Here is a 20232-nt window from a genome sequence, read left to right on the forward strand (position 1 = left end):
ACATACCTCCTCCCTTCTCGGCAGTTTCCTGGGACTCTTCATTTTCCAGATGTTTCCTCTTTTGTCGCCGTTTCATGGTACCAACTAGAAGTCTCCCTTAGAAGATGCCTCAAGAGATGTCCAACTCCTCCTCTTCGCTACAGGTTGGCCCTTGTTGGCTCTTGGGCAATCCGTTGAAATGATTCAATACAAATCAAAATAGTCAAGTCTCCTAAATGGCTGAAAACCTTGTACCACTTAGTGAACCAGCAGTGCTGCCTAGTGCTCACCAGGGCTGTTAAGTTTGCAAGGTTGCCAGGCGCACAGCAGGATTCTGTGACCTCAGTGATGACATCAGAGCATTCTGTTGACCTAGGTTCAGCACAGTCTCTGCAATAGCACAGGCCCCGTTTTCAAGAACAATTCCTGTTTCCCAGCTGAACCTTTCCCATGAAAGGGAAAGGTTCATACCACATCTATTATAAATTGTATCATACCATATCTATTATAAAATGAACATTTTGACTGGAGATCTTTTAATGTCTTATATAGAGATTTAATATGAATATTTTAAATGGTCTCCAGTTTCCCTGTGGATTATTGACATTTTAAACTCTGCGCTTCAATTTTCCCTCAATACCTGTAATTTTGTCACGGCTATTTCTGTACTTAAAGATGAGAAACTATATAATTGATTTCTTCATTTTTTCCCATCTCTTTCCAAGGTACTGAATTTGATTGTATCTTACGAATGAGTGAAAAATGCTAGTCCTTGAGTCAGGACATTGGGCCCTTTACCAAGTAACTCAACCTGTCTGGGCTATAGCTTCTGTCTGTGCGATCGAGAGGCTTGGCCTAGCTGACTTTTCAAATGCTGTGTTTCTTTGATTCACTCTCACGTACTGATCTACTACTTAAGAAGAGGGCCTGTTCTCATAAAGTAAGAACAGGCGTGTTTTAATCCTTGGGTTGGGCGGAGTTTAAGTGGTCGTACTCAGTTTGTTAATTATATTTACTTTTACGTATGCTTAGCTCTAAATAATTTATATGGCTCTTGTGACTAGTTTTAGATCTTCTTTTTTTCTTATTTTCTTTTACAGTTTCTAATTTATTATCGCCAGTGTAGAGGAGCCTGATTGATTTTTAAAATGTATTGATCTTGTATGTGTGTGCCTTGTTGAACCGTCTTATTAGTTCCTGCTAGTTTATCTGTGGGTTCTTTTGGGTTTCCTAGATAAATGAACATATTAAATGTAAATAATGTGTTCTTTGGATAAAGTTTATATTCTTGCCTCTATATATATAGAAGCAATATGTTGAATTGATTTAAATATTTAAATACTTACATACCTGTTATCATAATCTAAAATTCTTTATCTTATTTTCTTTCAATCAATATTATCTTTTCAAGATTTATCCACATCAGTCCATATAGATCTAGGTCTTTGATTTTTGACTGTTTGATATTATTTCATCACATGCGTATAGCATCATTTATTTTCCATTCAAGCATTATTGGACAATTGGAGTGTTTCCCTCCCTTCTCTAGAACAAACAACGTTTCCTAGAATATCCCTGAAGATGTCTGACAGTCGAGAAGGGCCAGGCTGCCCGAAGGATTCCTACTTGCCTTTAGCCACCTTCCAACAGGCCATCTCCAGCCAGCAATTGAAGTATAGCTGAAATGAAAATTCCCCAAATGTGGAGATGTTAGGAGATTCCTAGAAGGTGGGAGGTTCATGATAGGCATCCTGCTGGGATCCCAGGGGAGTCTGAGCTGGCCTGAAGCTCATCTTCCTCCTCCACCTCTCAAGAGAAATGTGGAGGAAAGAAGACTTCAAAACCTGTGAGTAGGCAGAGGGAGAGAGATTGGGGGCCGAAGCTGCAACTGAGGTCTTGGAGTGGGCTGTGAGGACGCAGAGCCTCTAGAGAGCCAGGCTCTGCCTTCTGAGCACTTCTCCCCTAAGGCTGCTCATCATTCAGGTGATACCAGCCATATAGAGCCGACTCGGCCCACACTGTCACAGAAAGCCTTATCAGAATCTCTTCCTCTTCCTACACTCTTGAGTCTGTTACTTGGTTATTGCCTTTGGTGCTCCACTGATGTGAAACACAGTCGCCAGGGGATGGAGGACACTAGTGACCCATCTTGCTCTGTGGCCTCAGTCCACAGCTTGAGGGTAAGGGAAGAGGCCAAATGAAGGTCAAGAAGGAAAGATGGAGTTTGAAGAGAAGACCTGAGTTAAGGGTGTCTTCTCAAGTCTTGATGAATGAAATGTAGCTCCAGTACCTGAAGTCCTGCTTGTTCTCAAGGCTGACCACGGGGCTGGGTGCACTCAGTGAAGGAACCGTATACACTTAGTATTTCCTTGCTTGCTCACACTTGCCCTCCTCTGATACACACTCTGCAAGACTGATCTTCCCCTGAAACAACTTTCCACCTGCCACTGTCATCTCATGAACATTTGCTTCCCCTTCCTAGTGTCCCCCTAGAATGCCATTGCAGCCAATTCATAATTTGATAATCATGCTGCTTACCATATTCTCAGCAACTTCTGATAAATTTTATTCTCTTTATTCCATAGTCTTCACAGATCAGTAATCTTCCTTAACTTCCTAGGTGCAGGTTAACCCATTTGGAAACATTTCTTTTTCTTTCTCTTCTTTGGCAAATCCTTTCTATGTTTTAAGGTCTTTTTCTTGTCTCTCTACCATCCTGCCTTCCTGAACTTCTTTTTTTTTCCGTTTAAGTAACCTTTCAATCTCCTTCCCCAATTTCCTCATAAACATTGAGAGCTTATTCCTCACACGTTAGACAGCCGTTTATGAATGGCCAGGCATAATGGACTCAGAATGAGTTGGCACCCCCGAGGTACCTGTCTTGCTAGGGAGCCACAGGTGAAGGGCTGGCTGCTGGACACATGTTTGCATGGAGTCAGGCTGAGTGGCCTCGGGGTGTTTGCTCTGCACTTGTGTGTGTTTCTCGCTAGTTCGTTTCCTCACCAGCCACCTCTGACCTCCCTCCATCCAGCCCAGGGAATCCTTCTCATCACAGGGGTAGGATGTTTGTCTCGTTTTCCATCACATCCTTTCCCCAAAGTTTGGTTGTGAGTTGTTCCCATTCCAAAGACCTTTCCTCTTTGAAGAGAAAAGAGAAAATCTTTTCTCTCCTTTTCTCTCACTTCACTTCTGCTCTATTATCTCCTCCGTCCAGAATGGCCCCCTGACTCAAATGGGTGTAGATCCGAAGATGGCAAGAAATGCCAGCAAGTCTGAAATAATAATACGGATGTATCAGGAGAACTTGAAAACCTTTATCCCGCCACATTCAAAAAAATGGCACTTCCAGTGTATTCAGAGTCTCAGTATAGAAACACAAATGATGTAGAAATTGAATGACACTCAAGTTTTTCTTTCCTCCTTTCCTGATTTATTCTAATCCTCAAAGTTAACATGATGAACTATTCGTTATGTAAACTTTCAGACATTTTCTACGCATGCACACTTTTCTTTTTTTCACATAAGAGTGTGTACTAGGTCACTTGCAACATGCTGTGATGCTGTGATTCACTGTCTCCCACCGAGTCATCCACTGATAAAGTAATCTGTTTCATGGAGAAATATTTCCAGTAGCTAATAGCCAATGTCTGTGGAGTGCTTACTCTGTGTCGGTTTCTTCTAACTACTTTACAGATAATTTGTACAACATACCCATGGACTAGGTACAATTATAACTCCCAAGGGACAGAAAAGGGCAGATAAGTACAAATAAATACAGAGGCCAAGTGACTTGCCCAAGACACTGGAGCAAATCAAAATCCATGCCTCTGTAATCATTTTGCTCTATTGCCTCTGTCTGGGAGGCTTGATGATTTGGCAACTAAAACCTTAAATACCATGTTCCATTTTTGTATCTCTGACAAAAGCGTGGGGCTGTGATACGGGGTAACTAACCTGACTACTTTTGAAAACCCTTATGCACCTGGATGAAAGTAAGCCAGGGACTGTAAGCTATATATTTAAGATTTCCTACCAACTTTTAAAAATAGCTTCTTGAATGCAATTTATGTAATGTCAAGGCTAGGATGTAGTCCAAATAGTAACAGAAAAATGGAGATATGTAGAAAAATACTTAAAGTTGACAAGTATTGGGAGTGTAGTATTTTTGGGGCCAGCGTGTAGACCACAGGACAACTTGCTGTTTCCATCCCAAAGGGAAGAGCTCTGTATTGCAACTGCCAAGGTCCCTGGGGCAGCAGGTGTGCTCACTGCTTAGTAAAGAAGCATCCTCCGTTTGATAGAATCATATGGGAGCCTTACATTTGGTTAGCAGGTTCTACCTTCTTGATGTAATAATATTTTCAGGGTGTGGGAGGGTATCAAGCTCTGAAAATACCCTTGGAGAGATTTGCTTATTAAGTTTGGCTTTTTCAATCTCCCTAATACTGCTTTACTAAACACCAGGCGGTTCCCTTCACTTTTCAGAAGCATGTTGTTTTTCCCTTGTCGAATGAACTTCCAAATACTTTTGGATGAGCTATTAAGTTTGGAAAAAAATAAACATCTCTTTAAAATAAGGAAGATGATAACAATGACAAGTACAAAAGGCTCTAAAATGGAGAATATACTCCGTTATAGCCAATTAATGTGAGTGGGAAGCTCGTGCGCACTGTCCAGGACATAGAAATAAAAGCTGAGGATGCTCTGAGGCATCTCTTGGATCTCTATAAGACTCCATCATTTCTGATGAGTAGGGTTGACAGATAAAATATAGGCTGTTCAGTTAAATATGAATGTCAGAAAAACAACGAGTATATTTTGAAGATAAGTATGCCCCAAATAGTACATAGGATCTACTTATACTAAAAGTGATGACTTACTATTCATGTGAAGTTCAAGTTTAACTGGGTATCCTGTATTTTTATTTAGTAAATCTGACAGCCCCACTGATGATCCACAATGGAGGCAGTTCAGGAGCGGTACATGCTGGCTCTCGGACAGTCAGAAATGGCTTCAGCAGATCCAGGTACGGTATGAAATTCTTTTTGGATGTAGCTCAGAAGCCATGGCCAGCCCTTGACTGCAAATACTGCCTCAGGTTTCCCTGAGGTGGGGTAAACCGTCCTCTTAATGGCCTTTTGGTAAGTCTGGAAGACCATATCCAAGGGGAGCCCCAAAGTCAGTTTCATCCTCACAACCATGTTTCCAATTCCTGGAATTGGCTGCATGTGACTCACAAGAGATGAGGAGGTTTGTGAGAATTGGGAGTGTCATAGCTTGAACCCTTTGTAGGTAAAGTTTTGGTATTCTGAGAGTTTTAACAGGAGCAATGTGAAAGACTCCAGGTCGCCAGGTAGATAGAAATAATCCTGTTCTACTTCTGTGTATGTGACAAGTCTCTAATAGTTCACAGAGCAAATATCTGGTCTTAGAAAGACTGATCCAAGCTTGGATGTTTCTGGTGACAAGGCAAGGTCGGGAGTTTCAAGTTCACCTTTTATGGTTGAGGAGACAACAAAGTTGTCAGAAGGGCAATCATGGAGGAGACGTTGGCTTCATCCATTGTGCAGGCTTGTATATTTGGTTCTATGTAGATTGTGTTTCAAAGGTGGAGCTTGTTTACAATTACGAACATTCTCTGACGTGCTTTTTGGACCTTCATTCCCAGAGCGAGAGCAGTGCCGAGGCTCTAGAAATGCCATGGATATTCTGAGCTGTCAGTGGCATTTCCCAGGTACTGTTCCCTTGGTGCTGCTCCTTGAAATGTCCAAAGGGATTATCATCTGTTTTGTGGCCGGTCCTAGCATTGTGAAAGGAAGCTGCTGCACCGGGCTCAGAGGATTTCGGCTGCGGTGGGAGGAGTAGTAGTAGTACGACTATAAATTGTATCACACCATATCTATTCCATCTTGAGAGTGGGGTTGGGGGGTTATGAAGGGGGACTTTTATTGTACTTTTATACATTGTCCCCTTGAAAATAATTCAATTTTTAAAAATTAATTAATTTATTTTGGGCTGCATTGAGTCTTTGTTGCTGCTAGCGGGCGTTCTCTAGTTGCAGTGAGCGGGGGCTACTCTTGGCTGTGGTGCACGGGCTTCTCATTGCAGTGGCTTCTCTTGTTGCGGAGCACGGGCTCTAGGCACGCAGGCTTCCGTAGTTGTGGCACGTGGGCTCAGTAGTTGTGACACACGGGCTCTAGGGCGCAGGCTCAGTAGTTGTGGTGCGCGGGCTTAGTTACTCCGTGGCATGTGGGATCTTCCCAGAACAGGGCTCGAACCCATGTCCCCTGCATTCGCAGGCATATTCTTAACCACTGCACCACCAGGGAAGCCCAATAATTCAGTTTTTTATACTGAGAATATTCCTAATATTATTCCAAAATTTTAAAAATATGTAGTTGGATAACACTATGAAAAATTAACTGATATATTCTTGTATTATTTCTCTTTTCTCCCTGGATTTTTTTCCCCCTCCAGTCAGCTAGGCACTCTGAGTTCACTGCATTAGGAAGGTAAAGACTCAGCAGAAATGAGGGAGAAAAAAAGAAAATTCTCAGCTTTGGAATGTTCAAAACAGAGGCCACAGTAGAACAGGTGAGAATTCTGTGCACAAAAAATAAATCTCGTCTCAAATGTAAAAAAGAATTCTCTGCACTGGGAGGCAGGAGAGGGAGGGAGGGAAGGACTGAAGGAGAGAGATCAGTGTGACCAGGGACATGGAGACTGTGCTTGAGGACGATAGGCCCAGGAAGAGAATCAGAATCTGGAGAAGATTCAGCCTGCACGCGATCATTGCCTCCAGCCAGCACCCTCATCTCAGACGTTGGGAAATTCAGAGAGAGAGTGGGAGTAAGTCAGGAGGGCCATGCGCATAGTCTGTGTGGCAGGGGTTGTGGCCATTCCCTATTTGTGAGAAGTCCCCAGCAATTTCCAGGCCTCCTTCTGGAAAATGCTGGCGGACGTCTCTAGTGCTTATGTGAAAGCTTGTTCACAAACCTTGAAAGATGCAGATGTAGATGACTGATAGATAGATGCATAGATAGAAAAATGTAGTTAACTAAAACCTCCAGGAAAGGTTTGGAAAATGCCCTTTATTGCATAGGACGTTCCTATTGTCATATGATGTTAGACTGAGTGCCGGTCCCTTCATCCTCCTTCAGACCACGGCATTCTGTCTGCTACTCTCCCGAGGGTCCTTTCTTCTCCCTGGAAGGGATAAAACAACTGAGGTAGAACAGGAAGAGACAAGCAGCACTCCAAGCTCTGCTGGTCAGGGTTACCCTCCAGCGTTGCCTTAATGCTCAGATCCAGACACACCACAGTGAGCTTGGCTCCAGATCAACTACCACGCAACGAAGGTTCTGGAACACTTCCATATCTCGGGGGACCTCATTTCCACGTGACTCTCTTTCATATTCCCCTTTGTCACAGAAGGCTAGGTACAGTGGTCCGGGTGAGATCTCAGCTCAGGCCAAAGGCTCTCAGACCTCAAAGTTCTGGTCCTGCAAGGGCCCCTGTCCTCTCTTCAGACCACTCCTGGCTCTCTCTGCCGACAAGGAGCTGCTGGTGGTACGTCCTCTTAAGAGTTGAGGTCCATCGTGCAGACCCTGAGAAAACTCCTAGGAAAAGGCTCCACCTTCTTGTTGAAGTCAGCAGAGCTCAATTCCTTTGGAAGTGCTGGGTGTGTCCCAAGTTGATGCAACTGCAGAGCCATTAGGTAAACCAGCACATGTGTGCGGCCCCTTCCCTTAGACTCCTCTGGGCCCTCGTGACATAGGCTCAGAAGAGTGCCAGCCTCAAGCCTTACCTCTTCCAAGGCCACACCGTCTCCAGGATCTTCTGTCCCATGAATCTCAGTTGCTGTGTGGAACTCAAAAGAGAGAAAAGACCCTGCCTGCGGGGTCTCTTCGGGCTGGGGCCTTCTAGCTTCTCTTCCTCGTCCTCCCCATCCTCCTCGTCCTCCTCGTCCTCCTCGTCCTCCTCGTCCTCCTCGTCCTCAAAGGTGGTCTTGGGTTCCACACTGCCCTCCTCCTCAGGGGTGCTCTCAGATTCCACATTGCCCATCCACTGGGCCATGGTGAGATGAAAGACACGGCAGCTGAAGCCCTCCAGGACGCCGAACTTCACGTGCTGCTGGAGGATCTCCAAGGTGGGGAAGACCCGGCAGCAGGCCATGCACCTGAAGCCGGTCTCCATGGTCACCATCCAGTCCGGTGTCTTGGCCCTGGGTGTCTCCTGGATTGTAGGTGACCCTGATGGGCTGCCTGGCTCTGCCCTTTCCTCATACTCTTTCTCCTCCCCAGTGGGCTCACTGTCAGACAGGAGGCTTTCGGTGGACACATCAGAAGAGGGGTCAGTGGCTACTGTGCACACATCCTCAGGAAGGATCACTTCTTCTATTGATAGCTGCTTTTCAGGCAACTCCAAGGGTTTCTTTGTCTTCCAGGAGACAGCTACACCCTTGTTCACTTGTACCTGCATATAGTATATTTTCATGCCCCTTTCCTCTTTGTCTGGGTGCAGATTGTTCTTACAGGGTGAAGAGGGTGAGGAGGAGACACAGTGTGATGGGGGAGCGGTCTCTCCTTCTTCCTGATCCTGGGCTAGGTGTGCTGTAGGCTGGGCAGTGTCTCGATATGATCTCCGGATTCCTGAAAAAGGAAATTAAAACCATAATAACATGCATGGGCCATGCCGGAAGCTGAGGGAGCAGGTGTGGTAGACGAGAGAGGGACATTTGCATGACGTAGCTATGTCGTGAGCTTGGTGTCTGTTGGCCGTAGGACGGAGCGGTGTATCTGGTGTCATCTGTGGGCTTTTCATGTGCGTGTGGGGGGATACTGGAGCGGTGTCTGTATACAGGGGTGTGGAGTATGGTGGTGAGGGCTGTGGTATGTGAGGGATGCGGATGGATGCGTGTACGACGAGGAGTGTGAGTTTGGGAACATCGGTGATGCATTACTCGTGGAATGGGGCTGTGGTGCTTGGGGTTTCTGTGTGCACTGAGAAGGGCTGTGCCTGGAGGGCTGATGTATGTGTGAGCTGTGTGGACCTGAGCTGGAGGGTCCTGCTCTCAGGCTGGGGGTCTATGATGCAGAACTCTGTGCTTCTCTGGAAGCAAAGGCAAAGACAAAGCCTACATTTTCCTCTGAAGATGCTGAATCTGGTCCCTCTTCCCTCCACCTCAAGCCCAGACCTTTCCGGCCCCTGCTCCTTGACTTCCCCACCATGGTAGTACCAGGATTCACACACACCCCCAGACTCAGCTGGGATCCACGCCCTCGTGAGAGCTCAGCCATCCTGCCCAGGCTCCTCCACAGAGCCCTCATCACCTCTGATGACCCTGGGTTTCCTCTCAGCCTCCCTGGGATCTGTGTGCCTCCTGCCTCACAGCCAAACACCCCCTCACCTGAGGAGTCCCGCGCCCTTACCAGCGTAGATGAGCTTGCGCGGAGAAGAAGCACAGGAGAAGTATGTAGAGGCAGAGGAGACCTCCCCTGCCCCTGGGCTGCAGCCTTTGGCCACCACAGTGGATCCAAGCTGAGGGAGATCCTCTTGTGACTTCGAGATTCCTGAGGGAGGAATGAAAGGCTCAGGGTGGGTTCATCAGTCCTCTGTCCACAAATACTTACCGAGTGTCTGGCACGTGTCAGGTGCAGTAAATACACACAGTTGAGAGTGTGGTTCCCAGTGGATACTCCAGTGTTTAATTCAAATCAGTACTTACTCTGTCACTGTCTTGTTGGTAATGTAGGCCTCGGTGGTGACTGTGAGTATGTGGGAAGAGTGAGTGATGTGTATCAGTTAAGTCTGTGGTAAGTGTGGGGTTGGCATGCGGAGCACGGTGGAGATGTGTCTTATCTGTGTCTGTGGCCTTTGTGTGCATGGTTTCTGTTCACAAGTCAGGAATTCTGGGACATGTAACTTTTCCTCATTACATGGTATGGCTTGTATTTATGGTGTGTGTTCATTCATTGATTCACCAAGATTCAGTAAGCAGCTACTCCTGTGTATCCGGCCCTCTTGCATTGTTGTAGTCTCTGGTAACGCTGCACATTCTAGTAGAGGAAGACACACACTAAACAAAAATACAATAAATATATAATACCTGAGCTGGTGGTAAGTATATAAGGGTTGCCAGACTAAGCGAAGAAAAATACAGGGCACCCAGTTAAATTTCAGTTTCAGATAAACCCAGAATAATTTTGTAGTGTAAGCATTCCCATGCAGTATTTGGTCTTACTTATTTTTAGTGTAAGTATGGCCCATACAAATATGGTACATACTGATACTGAAAAATTACTTGTTGTTTATCTGGAATTAAAATTGAACTGGATAGCCCATATTTTATCTAGCAACCCTGACATGGGTTAGTGAGACTGTGGTTTACTGTGGTTTGTACAAAGCGGGTCTGGCATTACTCAAGAATGTGTTACAAGTGTGGTGTGTATGACACGTGACTGGTTCTTATAGAGGTATTTAGCGATGGCTGAAGTTAGCTGTGTTTGTGCGAGAGTTGAGGAGATACATATATATATAGTGTGTGTGTGTGTGTGTGTCCTATATATATAGTGTGTGTGTCTATGTACATATCTCATCTCCAGCGTTTGGTGTTGGAGGAGAGGATTGTGATACAGGTGGGTTGTATGAGAACGTAGTACAGGAGGGATGCGTGTATATACCTCCATGTGCTGTGTGTGGTTTAATACGGAAGTTATATGTGGGGTGTGTGATATTTTTGCTGTATCAGAGTGTCCATGGGTGTATGAGTTACTGTCTCATAAAACACCCCTAACAAGAGTTCTGTATACACTCTTACGTACACCGAGTGTCAGCCAGGTCCAGGCAGGGTGACAAGAACTGTACCACGCAGAGTTTATATCTGATAAGCACTCTACCCCCATTCATCCTGCTCTTCTCTGCACTACCCCCTCCCCCCCCCACAGGAACATAGAGAAAAATATTCTGAATGGTCAGGGGCAGTCATTGCCTTCCCCAGCCTGTCCCAGCCACTGCCTGAAAATCTGCCTGCTGTCTAGAGCTCCATTCCCAGGGCCCATCCTACAGTCTCCAGGGCCCTGGGCCTGGTAGGAGCTACTGGGCTCTAATCTGGGGCAGAGACCTCTAGCTGGATCTCTGGGGTGACCACCCCCTCCCAGGGCAAGCTACTCGCCTACATTTAATGCACACAGGCACCACGTGGCCCGTGGCTCTCAGAGCTCCCGGCAGGACCCTGAGGACATTTCTCACCCTTGCCCACGCGGTCTCAGTCTCTGGAAAGCCCTTCCCTTCCCTTGGTCTCCTTTGGGAAATTGTTCCTGTTGAAGGAATAAAACCTCCTTGCTTTCAATATGACACCATCCCTAGGCAAACAATCGTCTTTCGAACTGCATTCCACTTGTCAAGATATTTTTCAACAGGGTCTTCAACTCATGGGGCTTCTCTTTCCACTTTGGTAAAAGAGGCCAAGCAAGTCATGGGTCTCTCTCAGCATCCTTGCATCCTTCACATCCCCCACCTCATGACCCCAGGGAAAGATCCAAGAGAATAAGAGAGAAATCGGGGACTGAGAAAAGCTGCACCTCTAGGTCTGTGCAAGCAGGATGCAGCCTGCTGTGAGTCCGACAAAGCTCCAGGCCCGGCAGCCCCAGGAGAGAGTCCTCAGAGCAGCGGAGCTGACCTCCCATCTCCCAGGGGGCATCTGGCCGTTCTGTGCCGTCTCACACCACAGGGACGCTCCGGATGGATACGGCAGCATCAGTGAGACAAGGTCTCTCGCTCCCTGCTTCACAGGTGACACGTTCTCAGTTTCCCGCTTCCTAGAGAAGGTTCAGTTTGGCAGAAACCCATGTGCCCGAGACAAGTTGCCCCCCACATACCTCCTCCCTTCTCGGCAGTTTCCTGGGACTCTTCATTTTCCAGATGTTTCCTCTTTTGTCGCCGTTTCATGGTACCAACTAGAAGTCTCCCTTAGAAGATGCCTCAAGAGATGTCCAACTCCTCCTCTTCGCTACAGGTTGGCCCTTGTTGGCTCTTGGGCAATCCGTTGAAATGATTCAATACAAATCAAAATAGTCAAGTCTCCTAAATGGCTGAAAACCTTGTACCACTTAGTGAACCAGCAGTGCTGCCTAGTGCTCACCAGGGCTGTTAAGTTTGCAAGGTTGCCAGGCGCACAGCAGGATTCTGTGACCTCAGTGATGACATCAGAGCATTCTGTTGACCTAGGTTCAGCACAGTCTCTGCAATAGCACAGGCCCCGTTTTCAAGAACAATTCCTGTTTCCCAGCTGAACCTTTCCCATGAAAGGGAAAGGTTCATACCACATCTATTATAAATTGTATCATACCATATCTATTATAAAATGAACATTTTGACTGGAGATCTTTTAATGTCTTATATAGAGATTTAATATGAATATTTTAAATGGTCTCCAGTTTCCCTGTGGATTATTGACATTTTAAACTCTGCGCTTCAATTTTCCCTCAATACCTGTAATTTTGTCACGGCTATTTCTGTACTTAAAGATGAGAAACTATATAATTGATTTCTTCATTTTTTCCCATCTCTTTCCAAGGTACTGAATTTGATTGTATCTTACGAATGAGTGAAAAATGCTAGTCCTTGAGTCAGGACATTGGGCCCTTTACCAAGTAACTCAACCTGTCTGGGCTATAGCTTCTGTCTGTGCGATCGAGAGGCTTGGCCTAGCTGACTTTTCAAATGCTGTGTTTCTTTGATTCACTCTCACGTACTGATCTACTACTTAAGAAGAGGGCCTGTTCTCATAAAGTAAGAACAGGCGTGTTTTAATCCTTGGGTTGGGCGGAGTTTAAGTGGTCGTACTCAGTTTGTTAATTATATTTACTTTTACGTATGCTTAGCTCTAAATAATTTATATGGCTCTTGTGACTAGTTTTAGATCTTCTTTTTTTCTTATTTTCTTTTACAGTTTCTAATTTATTATCGCCAGTGTAGAGGAGCCTGATTGATTTTTAAAATGTATTGATCTTGTATGTGTGTGCCTTGTTGAACCGTCTTATTAGTTCCTGCTAGTTTATCTGTGGGTTCTTTTGGGTTTCCTAGATAAATGAACATATTAAATGTAAATAATGTGTTCTTTGGATAAAGTTTATATTCTTGCCTCTATATATATAGAAGCAATATGTTGAATTGATTTAAATATTTAAATACTTACATACCTGTTATCATAATCTAAAATTCTTTATCTTATTTTCTTTCAATCAATATTATCTTTTCAAGATTTATCCACATCAGTCCATATAGATCTAGGTCTTTGATTTTTGACTGTTTGATATTATTTCATCACATGCGTATAGCATCATTTATTTTCCATTCAAGCATTATTGGACAATTGGAGTGTTTCCCTCCCTTCTCTAGAACAAACAACGTTTCCTAGAATATCCCTGAAGATGTCTGACAGTCGAGAAGGGCCAGGCTGCCCGAAGGATTCCTACTTGCCTTTAGCCACCTTCCAACAGGCCATCTCCAGCCAGCAATTGAAGTATAGCTGAAATGAAAATTCCCCAAATGTGGAGATGTTAGGAGATTCCTAGAAGGTGGGAGGTTCATGATAGGCATCCTGCTGGGATCCCAGGGGAGTCTGAGCTGGCCTGAAGCTCATCTTCCTCCTCCACCTCTCAAGAGAAATGTGGAGGAAAGAAGACTTCAAAACCTGTGAGTAGGCAGAGGGAGAGAGATTGGGGGCCGAAGCTGCAACTGAGGTCTTGGAGTGGGCTGTGAGGACGCAGAGCCTCTAGAGAGCCAGGCTCTGCCTTCTGAGCACTTCTCCCCTAAGGCTGCTCATCATTCAGGTGATACCAGCCATATAGAGCCGACTCGGCCCACACTGTCACAGAAAGCCTTATCAGAATCTCTTCCTCTTCCTACACTCTTGAGTCTGTTACTTGGTTATTGCCTTTGGTGCTCCACTGATGTGAAACACAGTCGCCAGGGGATGGAGGACACTAGTGACCCATCTTGCTCTGTGGCCTCAGTCCACAGCTTGAGGGTAAGGGAAGAGGCCAAATGAAGGTCAAGAAGGAAAGATGGAGTTTGAAGAGAAGACCTGAGTTAAGGGTGTCTTCTCAAGTCTTGATGAATGAAATGTAGCTCCAGAACCTGAAGTCCTGCTTGTTCTCAAGGCTGACCACGGGGCTGGGTGCACTCAGTGAAGGAACCGTATACACTTAGTATTTCCTTGCTTGCTCACACTTGCCCTCCTCTGATACACACTCTGCAAGACTGATCTTCCCCTGAAACAACTTTCCACCTGCCACTGTCATCTCATGAACATTTGCTTCCCCTTCCTAGTGTCCCCCTAGAATGCCATTGCAGCCAATTCATAATTTGATAATCATGCTGCTTACCATATTCTCAGCAACTTCTGATAAATTTTATTCTCTTTATTCCATAGTCTTCACAGATCAGTAATCTTCCTTAACTTCCTAGGTGCAGGTTAACCCATTTGGAAACATTTCTTTTTCTTTCTCTTCTTTGGCAAATCCTTTCTATGTTTTAAGGTCTTTTTCTTGTCTCTCTACCATCCTGCCTTCCTGAACTTCTTTTTTTTTCCGTTTAAGTAACCTTTCAATCTCCTTCCCCAATTTCCTCATAAACATTGAGAGCTTATTCCTCACACGTTAGACAGCCGTTTATGAATGGCCAGGCATAATGGACTCAGAATGAGTTGGCACCCCCGAGGTACCTGTCTTGCTAGGGAGCCACAGGTGAAGGGCTGGCTGCTGGACACATGTTTGCATGGAGTCAGGCTGAGTGGCCTCGGGGTGTTTGCTCTGCACTTGTGTGTGTTTCTCGCTAGTTCGTTTCCTCACCAGCCACCTCTGACCTCCCTCCATCCAGCCCAGGGAATCCTTCTCATCACAGGGGTAGGATGTTTGTCTCGTTTTCCATCACATCCTTTCCCCAAAGTTTGGTTGTGAGTTGTTCCCATTCCAAAGACCTTTCCTCTTTGAAGAGAAAAGAGAAAATCTTTTCTCTCCTTTTCTCTCACTTCACTTCTGCTCTATTATCTCCTCCGTCCAGAATGGCCCCCTGACTCAAATGGGTGTAGATCCGAAGATGGCAAGAAATGCCAGCAAGTCTGAAATAATAATACGGATGTATCAGGAGAACTTGAAAACCTTTATCCCGCCACATTCAAAAAAATGGCACTTCCAGTGTATTCAGAGTCTCAGTATAGAAACACAAATGATGTAGAAATTGAATGACACTCAAGTTTTTCTTTCCTCCTTTCCTGATTTATTCTAATCCTCAAAGTTAACATGATGAACTATTCGTTATGTAAACTTTCAGACATTTTCTACGCATGCACACTTTTCTTTTTTTCACATAAGAGTGTGTACTAGGTCACTTGCAACATGCTGTGATGCTGTGATTCACTGTCTCCCACCGAGTCATCCACTGATAAAGTAATCTGTTTCATGGAGAAATATTTCCAGTAGCTAATAGCCAATGTCTGTGGAGTGCTTACTCTGTGTCGGTTTCTTCTAACTACTTTACAGATAATTTGTACAACATACCCATGGACTAGGTACAATTATAACTCCCAAGGGACAGAAAAGGGCAGATAAGTACAAATAAATACAGAGGCCAAGTGACTTGCCCAAGACACTGGAGCAAATCAAAATCCATGCCTCTGTAATCATTTTGCTCTATTGCCTCTGTCTGGGAGGCTTGATGATTTGGCAACTAAAACCTTAAATACCATGTTCCATTTTTGTATCTCTGACAAAAGCGTGGGGCTGTGATACGGGGTAACTAACCTGACTACTTTTGAAAACCCTTATGCACCTGGATGAAAGTAAGCCAGGGACTGTAAGCTATATATTTAAGATTTCCTACCAACTTTTAAAAATAGCTTCTTGAATGCAATTTATGTAATGTCAAGGCTAGGATGTAGTCCAAATAGTAACAGAAAAATGGAGATATGTAGAAAAATACTTAAAGTTGACAAGTATTGGGAGTGTAGTATTTTTGGGGCCAGCGTGTAGACCACAGGACAACTTGCTGTTTCCATCCCAAAGGGAAGAGCTCTGTATTGCAACTGCCAAGGTCCCTGGGGCAGCAGGTGTGCTCACTGCTTAGTAAAGAAGCATCCTCCGTTTGATAGAATCATATGGGAGCCTTACATTTGGTTAGCAGGTTCTACCTTCTTGATGTAATAATATTTTCAGGGTGTGGGAGGGTATCAAGCTCTGAAAATACCCTTGGAGAGATTTGCTTATTAAGTTTGGCTTTTTCAATCTCCCTAATACTGCTTTACTAAACACCAGGCGGTTCCCTTCACTTTTCAGAAGCATGTTGTTTTTCCCTTGTCGAATGAACTTCCAAATACTTTTGGATGAGCTATTAAGTTTGGAAAAAAATAAACATCTCTTTAAAATAAGGAAGATGATAACAATGACAAGTACAAAAGGCTCTAAAATGGAGAATATACTCCGTTATAGCCAATTAATGTGAGTGGGAAGCTCGTGCGCACTGTCCAGGACATAGAAATAAAAGCTGAGGATGCTCTGAGGCATCTCTTGGATCTCTATAAGACTCCATCATTTCTGATGAGTAGGGTTGACAGATAAAATATAGGCTGTTCAGTTAAATATGAATGTCAGAAAAACAACGAGTATATTTTGAAGATAAGTATGCCCCAAATAGTACATAGGATCTACTTATACTAAAAGTGATGACTTACTATTCATGTGAAGTTCAAGTTTAACTGGGTATCCTGTATTTTTATTTAGTAAATCTGACAGCCCCACTGATGATCCACAATGGAGGCAGTTCAGGAGCGGTACATGCTGGCTCTCGGACAGTCAGAAATGGCTTCAGCAGATCCAGGTACGGTATGAAATTCTTTTTGGATGTAGCTCAGAAGCCATGGCCAGCCCTTGACTGCAAATACTGCCTCAGGTTTCCCTGAGGTGGGGTAAACCGTCCTCTTAATGGCCTTTTGGTAAGTCTGGAAGACCATATCCAAGGGGAGCCCCAAAGTCAGTTTCATCCTCACAACCATGTTTCCAATTCCTGGAATTGGCTGCATGTGACTCACAAGAGATGAGGAGGTTTGTGAGAATTGGGAGTGTCATAGCTTGAACCCTTTGTAGGTAAAGTTTTGGTATTCTGAGAGTTTTAACAGGAGCAATGTGAAAGACTCCAGGTCGCCAGGTAGATAGAAATAATCCTGTTCTACTTCTGTGTATGTGACAAGTCTCTAATAGTTCACAGAGCAAATATCTGGTCTTAGAAAGACTGATCCAAGCTTGGATGTTTCTGGTGACAAGGCAAGGTCGGGAGTTTCAAGTTCACCTTTTATGGTTGAGGAGACAACAAAGTTGTCAGAAGGGCAATCATGGAGGAGACGTTGGCTTCATCCATTGTGCAGGCTTGTATATTTGGTTCTATGTAGATTGTGTTTCAAAGGTGGAGCTTGTTTACAATTACGAACATTCTCTGACGTGCTTTTTGGACCTTCATTCCCAGAGCGAGAGCAGTGCCGAGGCTCTAGAAATGCCATGGATATTCTGAGCTGTCAGTGGCATTTCCCAGGTACTGTTCCCTTGGTGCTGCTCCTTGAAATGTCCAAAGGGATTATCATCTGTTTTGTGGCCGGTCCTAGCATTGTGAAAGGAAGCTGCTGCACCGGGCTCAGAGGATTTCGGCTGCGGTGGGAGGAGTAGTAGTAGTACGACTATAAATTGTATCACACCATATCTATTCCATCTTGAGAGTGGGGTTGGGGGGTTATGAAGGGGGACTTTTATTGTACTTTTATACATTGTCCCCTTGAAAATAATTCAATTTTTAAAAATTAATTAATTTATTTTGGGCTGCATTGGGTCTTTGTTGCTGCTAGCGGGCGTTCTCTAGTTGCAGTGAGCGGGGGCTACTCTTGGCTGTGGTGCACGGGCTTCTCATTGCAGTGGCTTCTCTTGTTGCGGAGCACGGGCTCTAGGCACGCAGGCTTCCGTAGTTGTGGCACGTGGGCTCAGTAGTTGTGACACACGGGCTCTAGGGCGCAGGCTCAGTAGTTGTGGTGCGCGGGCTTAGTTACTCCGTGGCATGTGGGATCTTCCCAGAACAGGGCTCGAACCCATGTCCCCTGCATTCGCAGGCATATTCTTAACCACTGCACCACCAGGGAAGCCCAATAATTCAGTTTTTTATACTGAGAATATTCCTAATATTATTCCAAAATTTTAAAAATATGTAGTTGGATAACACTATGAAAAATTAACTGATATATTCTTGTATTATTTCTCTTTTCTCCCTGGATTTTTTTCCCCCTCCAGTCAGCTAGGCACTCTGAGTTCACTGCATTAGGAAGGTAAAGACTCAGCAGAAATGAGGGAGAAAAAAAGAAAATTCTCAGCTTTGGAATGTTCAAAACAGAGGCCACAGTAGAACAGGTGAGAATTCTGTGCACAAAAAATAAATCTCGTCTCAAATGTAAAAAAGAATTCTCTGCACTGGGAGGCAGGAGAGGGAGGGAGGGAAGGACTGAAGGAGAGAGATCAGTGTGACCAGGGACATGGAGACTGTGCTTGAGGACGATAGGCCCAGGAAGAGAATCAGAATCTGGAGAAGATTCAGCCTGCACGCGATCATTGCCTCCAGCCAGCACCCTCATCTCAGACGTTGGGAAATTCAGAGAGAGAGTGGGAGTAAGTCAGGAGGGCCATGCGCATAGTCTGTGTGGCAGGGGTTGTGGCCATTCCCTATTTGTGAGAAGTCCCCAGCAATTTCCAGGCCTCCTTCTGGAAAATGCTGGCGGACGTCTCTAGTGCTTATGTGAAAGCTTGTTCACAAACCTTGAAAGATGCAGATGTAGATGACTGATAGATAGATGCATAGATAGAAAAATGTAGTTAACTAAAACCTCCAGGAAAGGTTTGGAAAATGCCCTTTATTGCATAGGACGTTCCTATTGTCATATGATGTTAGACTGAGTGCCGGTCCCTTCATCCTCCTTCAGACCACGGCATTCTGTCTGCTACTCTCCCGAGGGTCCTTTCTTCTCCCTGGAAGGGATAAAACAACTGAGGTAGAACAGGAAGAGACAAGCAGCACTCCAAGCTCTGCTGGTCAGGGTTACCCTCCAGCGTTGCCTTAATGCTCAGATCCAGACACACCACAGTGAGCTTGGCTCCAGATCAACTACCACGCAACGAAGGTTCTGGAACACTTCCATATCTCGGGGGACCTCATTTCCACGTGACTCTCTTTCATATTCCCCTTTGTCACAGAAGGCTAGGTACAGTGGTCCGGGTGAGATCTCAGCTCAGGCCAAAGGCTCTCAGACCTCAAAGTTCTGGTCCTGCAAGGGCCCCTGTCCTCTCTTCAGACCACTCCTGGCTCTCTCTGCCGACAAGGAGCTGCTGGTGGTACGTCCTCTTAAGAGTTGAGGTCCATCGTGCAGACCCTGAGAAAACTCCTAGGAAAAGGCTCCACCTTCTTGTTGAAGTCAGCAGAGCTCAATTCCTTTGGAAGTGCTGGGTGTGTCCCAAGTTGATGCAACTGCAGAGCCATTAGGTAAACCAGCACATGTGTGCGGCCCCTTCCCTTAGACTCCTCTGGGCCCTCGTGACATAGGCTCAGAAGAGTGCCAGCCTCAAGCCTTACCTCTTCCAAGGCCACACCGTCTCCAGGATCTTCTGTCCCATGAATCTCAGTTGCTGTGTGGAACTCAAAAGAGAGAAAAGACCCTGCCTGCGGGGTCTCTTCGGGCTGGGGCCTTCTAGCTTCTCTTCCTCGTCCTCCCCATCCTCCTCGTCCTCCTCGTCCTCCTCGTCCTCCTCGTCCTCAAAGGTGGTCTTGGGTTCCACACTGCCCTCCTCCTCAGGGGTGCTCTCAGATTCCACATTGCCCATCCACTGGGCCATGGTGAGATGAAAGACACGGCAGCTGAAGCCCTCCAGGACGCCGAACTTCACGTGCTGCTGGAGGATCTCCAAGGTGGGGAAGACCCGGCAGCAGGCCATGCACCTGAAGCCGGTCTCCATGGTCACCATCCAGTCCGGTGTCTTGGCCCTGGGTGTCTCCTGGATTGTAGGTGACCCTGATGGGCTGCCTGGCTCTGCCCTTTCCTCATACTCTTTCTCCTCCCCAGTGGGCTCACTGTCAGACAGGAGGCTTTCGGTGGACACATCAGAAGAGGGGTCAGTGGCTACTGTGCACACATCCTCAGGAAGGATCACTTCTTCTATTGATAGCTGC

At 45.5% G+C, this 20232-nt stretch overlaps 1 long non-coding RNA gene across 2 annotated transcripts in view; it reads left to right on the forward strand.

Moving 5' to 3' along the window:
* Window positions 1-20232, forward strand: part of LOC132486298 (uncharacterized) — a 49569-nt gene that overhangs the window by 6200 nt on the left and 23137 nt on the right. For both annotated transcript variants that reach the window (XR_009531469.1, XR_009531470.1), the window contains exons 3-6: window positions 4909-5005; window positions 6457-6573; window positions 16761-16857; window positions 18309-18425. This is a non-coding gene — a long non-coding RNA (uncharacterized LOC132486298). The remainder of the gene's footprint in view (window positions 1-4908; window positions 5006-6456; window positions 6574-16760; window positions 16858-18308; window positions 18426-20232) is intronic.

The sequence above is a fragment of the Mesoplodon densirostris genome, chromosome 3 (genome assembly GCF_025265405.1).
Source record: "Mesoplodon densirostris isolate mMesDen1 chromosome 3, mMesDen1 primary haplotype, whole genome shotgun sequence".
Classification (NCBI taxonomy): Eukaryota; Metazoa; Chordata; class Mammalia; order Artiodactyla; family Ziphiidae; genus Mesoplodon; species Mesoplodon densirostris.